Genomic DNA, 14,962 nt, shown 5'->3' on the forward strand with positions numbered 1-14,962 from the left:
TCCTCAATTCCCATGTCCACACTAGCCTCCTCAATGGGCCAATCCATATTTCCCTCAATATCCTCAATATCCTCCATACCAAACTCAATGTTATCCATCCCATCCACCTCCACCGCAACTAAATCCTCAACCAAAATGATTTCAAAGACCAACTCCCACTCAACTACCTATACAACCATTTTCAAACCCAAGAAATAAAGTAACTCAACCCACTTACAATACTGAGATACAAAATCTTCAAACAAATCCTCTTGGTCCAAGTGATTTTCATCTTAGATCAAGAAGAGTATTGAGAAGAAGAGATTCTCTTGCTCCTATTGAAGAACAACATCCAAAAGAAGAAGATCCAAAGGAGACTAAAGAATCATGGACCACATTTGATGGAGAGTAACCATTAGAGCCTGAGATTGAAGAATTTATATAATGCTTATCATCAGATCCTTTATGTGTTCAAGTGGATAATCGGAAAATAGTAGAATATTTGAATGACATTGATGAGTAAGACACACAAAATGATCACTAAGAAAGATCACCACTCTCTTCAACAATGTTTGGAATCATCAAAGTCAAAGTAATTGGTCTCTCATATTCAGGTACATGTCAAAGCATATGTTTCAAGCTTACACATGATTTAATCTATCATATTGTTATGAACATGGCTCCGTTGGAAGTATTCCTATACTTGAACAATTTTTTTTTCAAGTAGAGTAGGATAGAGGAATAAAAGAAAAAAAAGGGAAAAAGAGGAAAAAAAACAGAATCTTAGATGAAAACATCCTTTGAGGCGCATGAGATTAGATCACTGATTGAAAACCTCCATGAGGTGGTCAATGGGTTGGAAAAAATAGAAAATATAAAAAAAGAAGGAAATAAGATCCTAGGTGAAAACCTCCTTTGAGGCGCCTAGGCAGACCTATTGGTTGAAAACCTCATTGAGGAATCTAGTAGGCCTAGGAAAAAAAATGATGAAAAAATGAAAAGGAGAAATAATTATTTTCTCTAGGTATATCTCTATGATGAATGCAGGTGCTATCCAACCTCTACAAGCAAAAACAACAAGTTAGCACCATAAGAAAAATATGATAAAAAATCTAGTCAAAGGAAGTCAAACTTGGGATTTGACCTCCCTCACCCAGATGCTCCAACGAGACCAAGGCCATGTCAATCCATTACCCTCACCCATTTGAAACATTCATCCATCATTCTCACACATTTCCATTCATTTTCCTCGCTTTCCTCTAACTACTACAAGAAAGTTCTATTTTGCTATAGGATTGCCAAAATACATAAGGAAGAAATTGTTTTCACCATATATCAAAAACCATGAATCATTTTTTTGAGATGTTTCATGGGGATATGCATAAGGATGATGGTAACATGCTCAAGAAATTTCAACAAATTCTAGTGCATACTTTTTGAGAAATTGGCCACCTTCACCTAACTCCATTTTCCATTTTTCCCAAGATGCGTGCATATGTTGGCCAAGGTTTTTTACAGGGAGATGCATAAGGATGATGGAAACATTCTCAATTTTTTTTAGGTGAATCGAATCTACCATTTGAGATTGATGGGTTAAATAAATCTGCTACAAAATTGTTCAAGAACTGCTACAGGATTGATCCATATTTGCTACAGGGTTGTGATCAACATAGAGAGAGGGGCCAATCTTATGTTTTCTTTGTAGGAATGGAAAAATAAGTCTACCACACTTCCATCATCCATCCTCCACACCATTTAGTCACTTATCCATCCAAAAATTCATCTATGTCCATAAAAAGAACCCATTTTCACCCCTTCTTCCACAATTTTCACCACCACCAAAGTTTCTAGTCCCTATCCATGAGCTCACCATGAATTATTAGAGCTTTTGAATGCATAACATGAATATTTTTTTTGATCTTGGAGGGGTCTGTGTGAATACTACAGGAAAGAGTCCAATCCTTTAGCAGCTTGCATAAACCTTACAAAACCACACTTGGAGACCCAGATTGAAAGGGAAACCAACATGAAGGTATTGGAGGGTCACTACTTTGGTTTGGAGCAGCTACATGACAATCTATCAACTACTACATGATTCTTGATCACCCAAAAAGAAACACCATCCAATCCAAAGAGTACCTGCATGAAGGAAGGACCCGCATCATTGAGAATCAGTCAATAAGATAACATAAATATAAAGATAAATATAAATATAAATATAAATATAAATATATATATCTTTCTCGAGAAATTGTAGAGGACATGAAAAGAAACCTTACCTTTATTCAGAAATGACATGCAAACACAAAATGATCAGCTACGACACTCAAATTAGGAGCATCTCAGCAACAGAGCAACAAAAACAACAACAACAAAATCTAGAAGACCTCTAGAAACAAGGCTATCAACATTAGGACCTCTAACAAATTATCACATGCAGCTTCAAGATCATCAAAGTAAACCTCCACATCTACATCAACATCCTGCACAAAAACAAATTTGTGGTAAGGCACAGGTATTCAACTCTCTAACCTCACCCTTCGAACCTATTCTAGCCTGAGAAAACATTAAAAGTGTGAGAAGGAAAGGCCTTTTAGATCCAAAATTAATAGCAGAAAGCCTCGGTCTTATCTAGCAAGTCACTTAACTTTTTCCCAAAGCATAGCAACACATGGGGAGATAAATGAGACAAAAGTGGAAAAACACTTAAGAAAATGGGATGTTATTGTGGAGTACAAAAAGTAGGTGGGGACTAGCTTAATTAACTCAAAGCACTCTATTGTAGTTGTTGCAACAACACCTCCAAAAATTCGGGCAACCATTAAATTTTTGGAACCCCTACATGAGGTCTAAGCTTCGGCCCCACTAGGTCCTGCCCGAATGGTTCATCAATGTCGGTAAACCTGAGGAGAAATCCAAGTTTTTTTGACTAAGTTAAGCCAAGTCACCAATTCCCGCCTTGGTAGGTTAGTCTCAGAGTCAGAATGCGATTATCACTAATAATTGTGACCATGGCAACCAATGCGACCACAGCGACTCACGGGTCGCAAGGTCGAGTAGTCACACCTCCATCCTCATAGCCATCTTGCGACCTCGCGAGCTTCCGAGTCGCATAAGTCGTAAAGTCACAAGGTCACCTTAATTCCCATCAGTCACTTGTGTGATTATGCGATTATGTGACAATGAGACTCACAAGTTTGCAAGGTTGCAAGGTCGTAAGGTCGCGCCGCATACTCACATCCTCTAATGTGACCACGTGACTCATGTGACTTTGTGAACTGTGAGTCGCAGGGTCGCAATAGTCGCACTCCTGACCCTCACGACCCCTACACGTGCAAATACCTTATAAATATGAGGGCACCCAGCGCATTTGTCAAGGCTCTATTGGTCGCACTGGAAGCTAGAAGCCCCTCCGACCCAAATTTGCGCATGTGTCTGACTCCAGTATGTAACGGTCCTCCCTTTTGCAATCATTATTTATTTCCAAGTGTCACTGTCTGACCCTCCTGACCTCTAGCTTATCCTTTGCCCTAGGGTTTAGCCTTTTACTTAGCATCCTTTTCATTTTCATGCTTGATAGTTAGCCATAGCCTTTTCCCCATTCATGTGCCCAGAAGTTTTGCTTTGCCTTAGACCTGATCCCTTCATTTTATCGGGAAGCCTAAATTCCATCCCTCTAAGAGTGACCCCAGCCTCCCAAATCCATTTAGGGTCTTCTTTGAGCTTTTCTGAGCCATAGTCACGCACCCCACAACCGCGATACCCTTCCCCACGCGACTTTGCGACTTCGCAACCTCCGACCGGTTGCGACCTACGACCACCACCCGTTGTGCGACCTACGACTAGATTTCGTGCATCATGACCTTAGATTCACTCAGTGACCTTTGAACTCAGTCGCTCAGTCGCATTCTTGAGATCTGCAACCATGCGACTTGCCTTCCCCGTGACCTTCCTGTCACCGACTAAGTCTCCTTTTTATTTTGTAGTTGCAATTGATTCTCATGCCATCTCTCTCATCGTGGGACTGTGTTTTTGACATGCCCGGTGACATCAAGCTTGAGTGCATATCCATTTCTTCTTTCGAAGATGAGATGGGTCACCAGAATACTAAAGCTGCTCAAGGCACCTCTGGAAGCGGGGTATGGGAGGCTGACCCAGAAGAAGAACCACCTATCTTCACAGACACGGCTTGCAACATAGATAAAACCACCAGGCTCTCTTGGTATGCAATCTACGAGGAATTTGCTAAGAAGGATATTCCAAAAACACAGGAGGACTTCCAAGTATATACAAAAGTCAAGAGGTCAAAATTACATAAAGTAGCGGAATATCCACTAGTATTCCCATGCACCGAAACCATCAAATGGATCCTACAGTGTACAAGTACAGATGACTGGATGATTAGGGGTCATGATGGGGCACCCATAGCCACCATCTCTTCGACAAGCATTAGCACCTACTACAAATTGCTTAAGAAGCAGTAAATTTTTAACACCAAGTGGCTCATCGGGTTCACCATCCCAACGAAAGACATCTTGAGGGGTTGGTGGCAAGAACCCGTGAAATTCTGGGTCAGGATAGACCAGGATTACAAGACAGAGGGGCTACGCAAAGTATATCAGTTAGTTGCTGCAGTGATGTGCCGGCTATATGGAAAGGTAGACTGTGATGTTTTTTTTGGCATGTAGGTTCCCCTCATGTATGTTGTTGCCACTCAAGGAACTATCTTTAATTAGGCAAGCATCCTCTCATAGTCCTTGAGGACAAACATAGCTGCCGCTCAAAGCCCACCCCTAGAGCTGCCTCCAGAATTTTATATGTCTTCATACCTCCTTGATGCTATCTATTTGAGGTGCCACTTCGAGCACTGGAGCTGTAATTGGGACACATCGGTAGCCCAACCTGTTCATTTCCACTACAAAGTCTTATGGGACACAACTTATATAAATATGTTGGATGTAATATTTAAAACATTTATCGTCCCATTATACCAACTACTGTTCGGGGAAGAACCACCTTGCATGTCACAGAGAGCCATAAATACCATGGTTAAAGTAGCTCATTGGTTCCCCATTGATGAAGGAACGATTGTCAGAGTGTTCGGTACTCATAAAGCTCCTCGCGCTCTTCCCAAGTTCATCACAGATAGGATACTTCTATGAGAGGTATGTTACCAAATGACATAGGGTTTCTCGAAGGTTTTGAACAAAGGCAAGAAGAAACCTTGGCCACCTTTCCCTCTCACTATTGGGGCGTATGTAGTAGAAAAATTAAAAAAGGTAGAAGCAGAAGCTGAAGAACTAGACAGAGCCATTTCGTGGCCTTGAATTACCGAATGTATGATCTCGAGAAATTCATAGCTACCCATTACATGATCTAAACTTAAACAAGAACACAACAAATTATAGAGATAATCATAACCACAGATATGCAGCGGAAATAATACTTCATTTCATTAATGTAAAATACTGAAATATGATTACAAATAGTAATGGAAATAAACCAGCTAGGGCAATGGTAGCTTATATCTGAGAAGAGATGTGGTGGCTACATGCCTTTGAACTGTGTTACAATGAGGCTCGAAGACCTATTTATTGTTGAGAAACAATGGAAAACCCTTAACATTCCAAAACCTAACCCTAGAAGATGAAACACAAAACTGTGGGCCTCGTTTGGTTAAATTGGTACATCAACTTCCCGGGGTCATAACTTTGGCATACGATCTTCGTTTGACGCGTACAATAGCTCGTTAGAAAGATCTATCTGAGCACTACCACTTTGGGAAGGGAAACATCAGTCCATGGACCCATGTTGCCCCCAAATTTCCCAAAAAACGTCATTTAGGGCCTCAAAACGGCTCCGCAAGTTCAGGACTCGAAAAACTACTAAAAATAGTAAGTTGTGCTACAATTAAGGAAACTGAAAATGCTAAGAGAAACAATGGTGGGGGTCCAGGTGGACATGGCAGGTGGCCACCAATATCCACCTGGATCATTCCTCCCCCCTTAGGAAGCAATGGTCCCCATTGCATTGAGTTCCTCCATGAGATGAGGAAACTTTCGCTGAACTTGGTCCCTAGTGAGCCACTTGCCTTGGTGAAGGAGTTGGCCTGCTTTGACAACTCGATACAGTTGGATATTCTGTTGGCGAGTGTTCTTGACCTGTGTGTCCATGATCCGATCAGTTTCAGCTCGTTCCATGCAATCTGGATTTAATTTTGTGGGTGTGCGCTGTTCTGCAATGTCGGATGTGTCTAGCAATAGTGGAAAGTATGGCCGAAGGTGGTCCACATTGAACACTGGGTGCAGGCCAAGGAATGGGGGAATGCTGAGCTCAAATGCATTGTCTCCCATAGACTTAGTAATGGTGTAAGGACCATATCGGAGTGGTATCAGTTTCCGATAGGCTCCAGTAAGGCGTTCCTTTTGCAAATGCAACCAGACTTTGATGCCCACCTGAAACTTGTGTGGCACCCGATGTTGATCATGTCGCTGCTTGTACTTGGCATTTGATTTCTCTAGAATGTCATGGACCTGTTGGCGAATATGTTGGATGTACTCAATGAAGCTGGTTACCTTGTCTATTTTAGACTGGACATGAGCCGAATCTGTGTGAGTAGTTGCAAGTGGCATGACCGCATCAATGGGGCATAGTGGCTGGAATCCCAAGCCCACCTGAAAAGGGCTGTGGCCAGTCAAGCTGTGAAGAGCTCGGTTGTAGCTGTGCTAAACATAGGGGAGGCTATCGTCCCATGTGCGTGGATGCTTTGAGTTTTACATGCGCAGAATGTGAATAATCATCCTATTGACAACCTCTGCCTGGCCATCAGTTTGAGGATGGAAGGCTGTGGACTTAGTGAGTTTGGTGTCTAGCATTGACCAGAGACTGGACCAAAATATGCTGAGGAACCGACTGTCCCGATCTGAGATGACAGACTGTGGGATCCCAAATTGTACCCACACTCGTTCAAAGAAGAGTTTAGCAGTGGCTTCTGCTGTTCAGCCAATAGAAATACTTTTGCAGTACTTCCACCATTTTCTCGACCCCGAAATGCCCAACAACTCAACTGTAGTGTGCTTCCCAAATCATCTTGGTACGCTCACTTGAAGGAACACAAAAGTGACCCAGGTGGCATAACAGGGCATCCTGGAGGTGAAAATATAGAACATGCCGACCCTCAAAGAGTGTCTTGTATGTGTGGCCGAATTCTGGGTCACTTTTGTAGAGAAGTGGCCAATCAGAAGTCTCGTGCCCACAAGAGTTGAGCACAGTGGTTAACGCCATGATCAGTGGTCGACTGAGGCAATCTACAACATTATTGGTGCTACCCTTCTTCTACTTGATATTCAAATGGAACTATTGCAGGTACGTAGACCACTTCTGATGGCGATCATTCTGAAATTTCCCTTGGGTCTGTATGAATTGCAGGGGTCGGTGGTTTGTGTGGATGACCGTTTCCTTCCCCAAAATGTAATTCTTCCATTGCCGGCAGGCCTACACAATGGAATACATCTCTTTATCATAAGTGGGATACTTCCAAACTGTGTCTGAAAGTGTTTCACTGTGATATGCCACTGGATGCCCGTGTTGAGTAAGGACTGCCCCAATAGCATAGTCAGAGGCATCTGTCTCGACCTCAAATGGTTGTTGTAAATCTGGTAACTCGAGCACTGGTGCCGTGCAGAGGTGATCTTTCAACTCTATGAATGCCTTCTATTGAGATTCAGACCAAAAGAATTTTTCTTTCGCTCCTCCCTTGGTGACTTGACTCAAGGGCCAAGTGATATGAGAAAACCCCAACACGAACCTGCGGTAGAAGTTGGCAAGACCTAGAAAGTTGCAGAGCTCTGTCAGAGTGGTTGGAGATGGCCAATCCCGAATGACTTGGATCTTGGCTAGATCCACATGCACCCCCTGTTCATCAATAATGTATCCCAGATACTGAACCTGGGTCATGCCAAAAGTGCATTTCTCCAAATTGGCACATAGCTTGTGTTGCCGCAGTGTTTGGAGAACCTGTCGGATGTGGTGGAGGTGCTCTTCCCAACTCTGGCTGAAGATCAGAATGTCATCCAAGTATACCACTACAAATGAGTTGGTGAATGGCCATAAGATGTCATCCATTAGCCTCATGAAGGTTGCAGGAGCATTCGTCAATCCGAAAGGCATAACCAACCATTCGAAAAGGCCCTCCTTGGCTTTGAAGGTAGTCTTCTACACATCAGAGGGTTCGATTGGTACCTGGTGATATCCTGACTTCAGATCGATCTTGCTGAAATATTTCACCCCTTTAGTTGGTCCAGGAGGTCATCAATCCGTGGGATCAGGTACCCATTACAGACAGTGATCTTGTTCAGCGCTCGATAGTCAATACAGAGTCTCCAAGTCCCATCCTTCTTCTATACCAACATGATTGGGCTTCCACAAGGCGATGAACTTGGACGGATGTGACCTTTCTGCAATAGCTCCTGAATCTGCCTCTTCATTTCATCGTTCTCCAGAACGGAGCACTGATAAATTGGTCCATTGGGTAGCGGCACACTTGGGGTCAGAATGATGGAGTGCTTGACTTGACAGTGCAGAGGGACCCCTGCGGGGGAGGTGAAGATGTCCTCGTACTCCTCCATGACCTTGTCCATCTGTAGTTGTCATGCAGAGGGGCCCTGTTTGGAGGCTGTGGCCACCATCTTCTTCTTTCCTTGAGGGCGTATCATCAGGAAAAAAAATTTCCCGGTTTTGGAAATGAGCTTACTGCATTGTTTTGCAGTAATAAAAGAGATGGTAGTAGGCAGTGCTACCTTTGGTATCCTGTACAACTTATTTCCCAATGTAATAATAACAAGACGGGGCCTTGATTCATACACAACATGTCACTTCCACAAGTATGGTTGTTCTAATAATACATCACAAACTTCAAGGGGAGCAATGTCACACAATACCTCGTCCATGAAGTGCTTGATGTTGTATGGAAGGCGACACTGCTGGCTCACGCGAAGATCTCGTCCTTGGTGAAGCCACCCAATGGTGTACGGTTGTGGATGTGCTGTGGTCGGTAAGCCCAACTACTTCACGACCTCTACCGAAATGAGATTCTTTTGGCTCCCACTATCAATAATGAACTGTAGCGGGGAGCCCTTTACCCACATCTGGGAGTGGAAGAGACGCTCCTCCTCCTCTGGATCTTCGGGTTCATTTTTCTGGATCTTGGCGGTAGCAACAGTGGCATTTGGATCTGCATCAATGATCTGCTTCCCTTTTTCATTCCCCTTGTTGGGTTCTGACTCAGAGTCGGAACATGCATTTGATTCTGAAACCTTTAGCTCAGCCACCAGTGACTTCTTGGCCCGACACTCACTTGTGTTGTGAGTGGAGCTCTTATGGAACTCACACCATTTTCCTTTGTCCTTTTTTGGCTTCACGACACTATTCTTTGCTTGCAGCTTTGGCGGGTTGTCTTGGGCTGCACCGCCTTGGCTTTGTCCTTTGTTATGTGGTTTAGGGGCACCTTTCCCTTGCTTCAGATTCACAGATCCAAAGTCTCGCTTCTTTTGTTTAAACTTCTACTTGACCTTGATGGCATATCGGTATGCTGTGTCGAGCAAGGAGATGTTCAGGAATTCTATTTCTTCCTGGATGTACTTGTGCAGGTAGCTACGGTATTTGAGTATCAAGTTCTGCCCTGAATCCTTGATACCCAACTTTGTGCGAAGGGTATGGAAAAGATTTGTGAACTCCGACACGTCTTGGTCCCTTCCCTGCCGCAGCGTGGTCCACTTTATGTATTCATCCTCATAGCTTCTGACAGGGTAGTACTGCTCCTTGATGGCATCCCAGAATGAATTCTAGATGGGTGCAACTGAAAATAGTGAGCTGGTATTTTCATCCTTCTACTCGCAGTAGGTTCCCCACTAGTCCTTGATGTGGGGGGCTGTTTTGAGAAGAGCGAAAACAATCTTTTCCCGACTCGAAAATTCATGAACAGAAAATAACCCTCTAGCAGATTTAACCATTTATCTACGACATCTGCATCTATCTGACCCTCGAATATGGGGATTTCAAAATTAACTTGTACCTTAAAGGGCGTGGCGTATCCAGAGTAGCTGCTGGAAGCCGATGCGTCGCTTCAGGGTAGCTGCTGAAGGATCTGGGCAAAGTTGTCCATCATCGCGTTCCGTTGTCGCTCGAGGGCTTCTTCGAGCAAGATTTTGATAGGATCTCCTGCCCTCTCGTCTTTCTTCTCATCCGCCAAGGGAGGTCGTCGAGATTTTTGAGGCTAGTCTTGCAAAGCTTCGACCAGTTCAAGCCCTAACTCCTTATATCCCAACCTTGTTGGGGACATGCAAAGAAAAACAGAGAAAAAGCAGACTGCTCTGATACCACTGATCCGGACTTAAACAGGAATGCAACAAATTACATATATAATCATAAACACAGATATGCAGCGGAAATAATACTTCATTTCATTAATGTAAAATACTGAAATATGCTTAAAAATAGTAATGGAAATAAACCAGCTAGGGCGATGGTAGCTTATCTCTGAGAAGAGATGTGGTGGCTACATGCCTCTGAACTATGTTACAATGAGGCTCGAAGGCCTATTTATTGTTGAGAAACAATGGAAAACCCTTAACATTCCAAAACCTAACCCTAGAAGATGAAATGCCAAATTGTGGGCCCTGTTTGGGTAAATTGGTACATCAACTTCCTGGGGTTGTAACTTTGGCATACGATCTCCGTTTGGCGTGTACGATAGCTCGTTAGAAAGATCCATCCGAGCACTACCACTTTGGGAAGGGAAAAATTATTCCATGGACCCATGTTGTCCCCAGATTTCCCAAAAATTGTCGTTTAGGGCCTTAAAATGGCTCCGGAATTTCAGGACCCGAAAAACTGCTAAAAATAGTAAGTTGTGCTACAATTAAGGAAACTGAAAATGCTGAGAGAAACAATGGTGGGGGTGCAGGTGGACTTGGTAGGTGGCCACCAATATCCACCTAGATCATTGCAAGAAGGTGAAATTCATTTTGTCTTACGCCCACACCAAGAAGGATCTCGAGGATGGGATTAGGAATTGGTATAACTCCATAAGGGAAATCAGCCCAAGTGAGCAACAGGGCATAGAAGATGAGCTCCTCGATGATTCCGAGGAGGATGTAAGCCTCAAAGAAATAACACCAAAGGGAGCTGAGGAATCAGGGAAGCGAAAAGGAAAAGAGGTTGAAGACCCCCTAAGCGACAGTGAGGAAGAAGAAGTTACACTCATACAAAGAAATGCCAAATTGGCAAGAAAGAAGCGAGAACTAAAGAGGCAAAGAGAACTGGAAAGCAAATAATCGCAGGAATCCGGTGACCAAAGCCAGAATGAGAAAAGGAGAAAACAAGCGGAAGAGAAAAGGCGGCAAGAAGAATAAAAGAAAGCGCAGGATGAGATAGAGATGAAAAGGCAAGAAGATGAGAAAAGGCGGCAGGAAGAAGAAAATAAAGCACAAGACGAGATAGAAAGGAAAAAGAAAGAAGAAGCTGAAAAGAATAAATAAGCAGAAGAAGTTGCAAAGAAAAAACAAGAGGAACACAAAAGATTAAAACAAGAACTGAAGAACATGGAGGAGGAACTAGAAGGGAAACGGGAACTGGCAGAAGGAGAAAAGAGGCAGCAGGAGGAGGAGCTTAGGTGATCCAAAATGAATCTTAAACAACCCTTTTAAAAGTCTTCAAATATGTTAAAACCACAGAAAACAACATCGGGGTTAAATCACAACAATAAAGCATTAATATTGCATCGGAGAAAGCCAAGTAGTGTTAACAGGCCTTAGCCTTAAGAAAAATGTGATAGCGTTACAAGCGAAACAACATGAACCGTTGATCAAACACACAGATCAATGGTCCAGATCAACTACCAATATCGCATCACATGGAACCAAAGGGAGGACTTAACACATGATGGCAGGCTTAAGTGATATGTGATGGTCGCTTTATCGCATTGCAATGAACCAAGGGAGAAGAATCGAGACCCATAACTTAAAGACTCGCAACGAGCGCTTCCATCGTAGCCATCGGATGGGCGAAAGAGATCGACGGTGGAGATTACATCGCAGATCCCTAAAGGGAGGACTTAACACAGGCCGACCTGACGAATTTATAAATAAAACAACGAGCCTTTTTGAGTTCCATGGTAAACAGTATATCAGGCGGGCTTCAGGTGATAAGCCATATTGGAGATGCTCCGCCTCATTCCATACACTGGTTGACACGTAGCACACCGCATGAGAGAGAAAACTGCTTTTTCAGGCAGGTAATCTCCGTGCAAGTAGGCCACCCGAAATGGCCGTTAGTCGTTGGATTAGCGATCACGGATCAGACACTGAAGAAGGCAAGAGCTGGTTAGATGATCGGGTTGGATGTGAATAGTCAGATTGAAGGCAGATCAATGGTGGGCTTGCGATCGTGATCAAGGCAGACCTGAGAGGATTATAGAGGCGACACTATAAAATTTGAAATCTGGATTTGGCATTTTTTATTTTTTTTTTTCAGATTTTCTATGTTTTCTGTGTATTTCCTTTGGGAACTAAAATTACGTTGTTTTGAGGATTTGTGCCAGGGGAAGGCCAAACGGTTGGTTCCACCTATGCCTGCCAGTCTTTCTGCCTATTTTTTGACTTGTGCCCCTGTGCCTTAAGCGTTTTACAATGATCGTTTAAACGCTCAACAGGGAGATGAAGGGACAGTGCCAGGAGCCAGAGAGCCCGAAGAGGGAAGGCAAAAAGACAGGGTTGAGAGGCTTAAAATCCATTCAATGGTAGCACAAAGGAGAAGTTAGAGTTCAGAGACAGAGGAGAGACAAAGAGTCAAAGAAAACTCATAGCTATGAACAATTGATTAGAGGCACTAAGAGGGAGATTCTGTGCACTCTTTAGACTCAAGGTTCTTGAGTGAAATCCCTGTGTAATATCACTGTTGTTGTGTTATGGCTCTGATTGAGCTGACACCTGTAAACTCTATTCTTGAAGACATAATATAGAGGTTGACACTAAAATCTGGACCAAGAGATGTAGCCAGGGGGTCTGGTGAACTCCTTTATTATTTTGACTGTGTTGATGTGTGTGTATATGCTTTATAACTATTCCTTGTCTATATTATTCACAATCTTTTCCATCTGTTGCACTAAATAATACAGGAATTCCTACACATGAGTCTGTAATACCTTTTCTTCTTGATTTAGTATCCATATCGGATCATTAGGACAAATAAGGAAAAGGAAGCTGAGGAAAATGAACAAGGGGAGACAAGCAAAGCAGTCGACTCTGGCTCAGGACAAAGTGAGCTTCCTCCTTTGGATGTACCTCCCGTTACTCCCCTCACTGGTGGACACCTTCCCCTTTGAGAGTTGGGCATCTTAGAATATCAAGATAAGGAGGTTCTAGATCTATCTAAAATAACATTTGATGAAGTGAACCTCAAAATTATACAGGAGAGGAAGAAATCTTGCAGCAAGAACCCAATTGACCCATTGTCAGTAACTACAACAACGAATATCATGCCCAATATCACAACCAATCCTCAAATGATCGCCTCTATTGGAACAACATTCGTGGCTACCATAGAACACAACATAGCCCGGATGAGTAAAAATATTGTAGACTTGCAAAACATGCTATATGCATCTGAGCAAAGGGTCACTGTTGCAGAACAAGGGAAGAAAAGGATGGAGGAGGAAAATGCGACACTTCACTTATTACACACAAGCTCAACATAATTCCAAGTGGTAGTCGCATCAAAAACAAAGATCTTGAGGGAGACTATGGAAGTAGTGTATGAAGAAATGGCAAAACTGCACCACACTATAACACGCATTGTGACCATTCAAACTCACTCAAAAGAAAGGGTCTCCATGCTCAAAGAGGCCATGACCACTTTGGATAAAATACATGAGTGGTCTGAAAAGTACCCCGAAGCCCCAACAGTGGTCCTTAGGAATGATTTGATCACTATGCAAAATACTAGGGTCCAACTTCATATCAAAGTTCAGTACAGAGAAAAATTGGCCAAAGATGCGAAGAGGGTGCTAGCTTCCTACAGACAGTTGCTCAACAGTTTGGAATCAATGATCCAACTACATGGGGCCCCCTTCCATAAGAGATATTGGACAGGTAAAAAATTAGGAGGAGATAAACAATGAAGTACAGGCATTTGTAGAGACATATAGACAAGCAGCTCACATGGGAGATATGCCGATCTCAAGAGAAAATATCAAGCGTTACATAGTAGAACCAGTGAGGCTCTACACCAAGTTGGGTACCTTGAATAATCATATACATGCCAAATAGAACACCCTTCTCCCAGATGCACTGGAGTGCTTACACCGACATGATGAAGGCCAACCACAAATCTCTCCCATTGCGGCATAATACAACATATGGCGCACCTACCTGACATAAAAGCTTGGGCTCAACATTCTGGAAATTTCCATCTGTAGATTAGTCAATTAGGATGGTAGTCATTTTTGTGACATTGTGTACTACAGTAGCACAGAATTCCCTATGAATATGAAAGGCCATGTAGAATGCCAAGAGTCATATGGTAGATGAAAGGTTATGAGGGAGCCCAAGAGTCAAGGGTAGACTAAGGGTCACTCTTATCCTATAAATGTAACCTCATGCCTCATTTGTAGAGGCTTTTGATGAGGACTATTTTGGAGATACATATACATATTGCTTGAGAGAATTGTTGTCCTTCTAGTCAATACAAGAGTTAATTGTACATCTTCACTATTGAATTCTTCAAATTTCTATGTGCTTGTGCCATGAGTATTTTCCTCACTTTACGGATAGAATGTTCTTGAAAGATATTTGATGTGCAGTCTCCTCACATGCTGTTTCATACTTCAAATCTGATTTTGCTACGTATGAATGGTATTTGGCTTACTAACTCTATACTCGTGCTGGTGAACTATTTCTTTTGGTATCAGTATAATATATTTTGACTG

Source organism: Pinus tabuliformis, chromosome J, assembly GCF_031772625.1.
Source record: "Pinus tabuliformis cultivar Carrire ecotype Pingquan chromosome J, CPIR1, whole genome shotgun sequence".
Lineage (NCBI taxonomy): Eukaryota > Viridiplantae > Streptophyta > Pinopsida > Pinales > Pinaceae > Pinus > Pinus tabuliformis.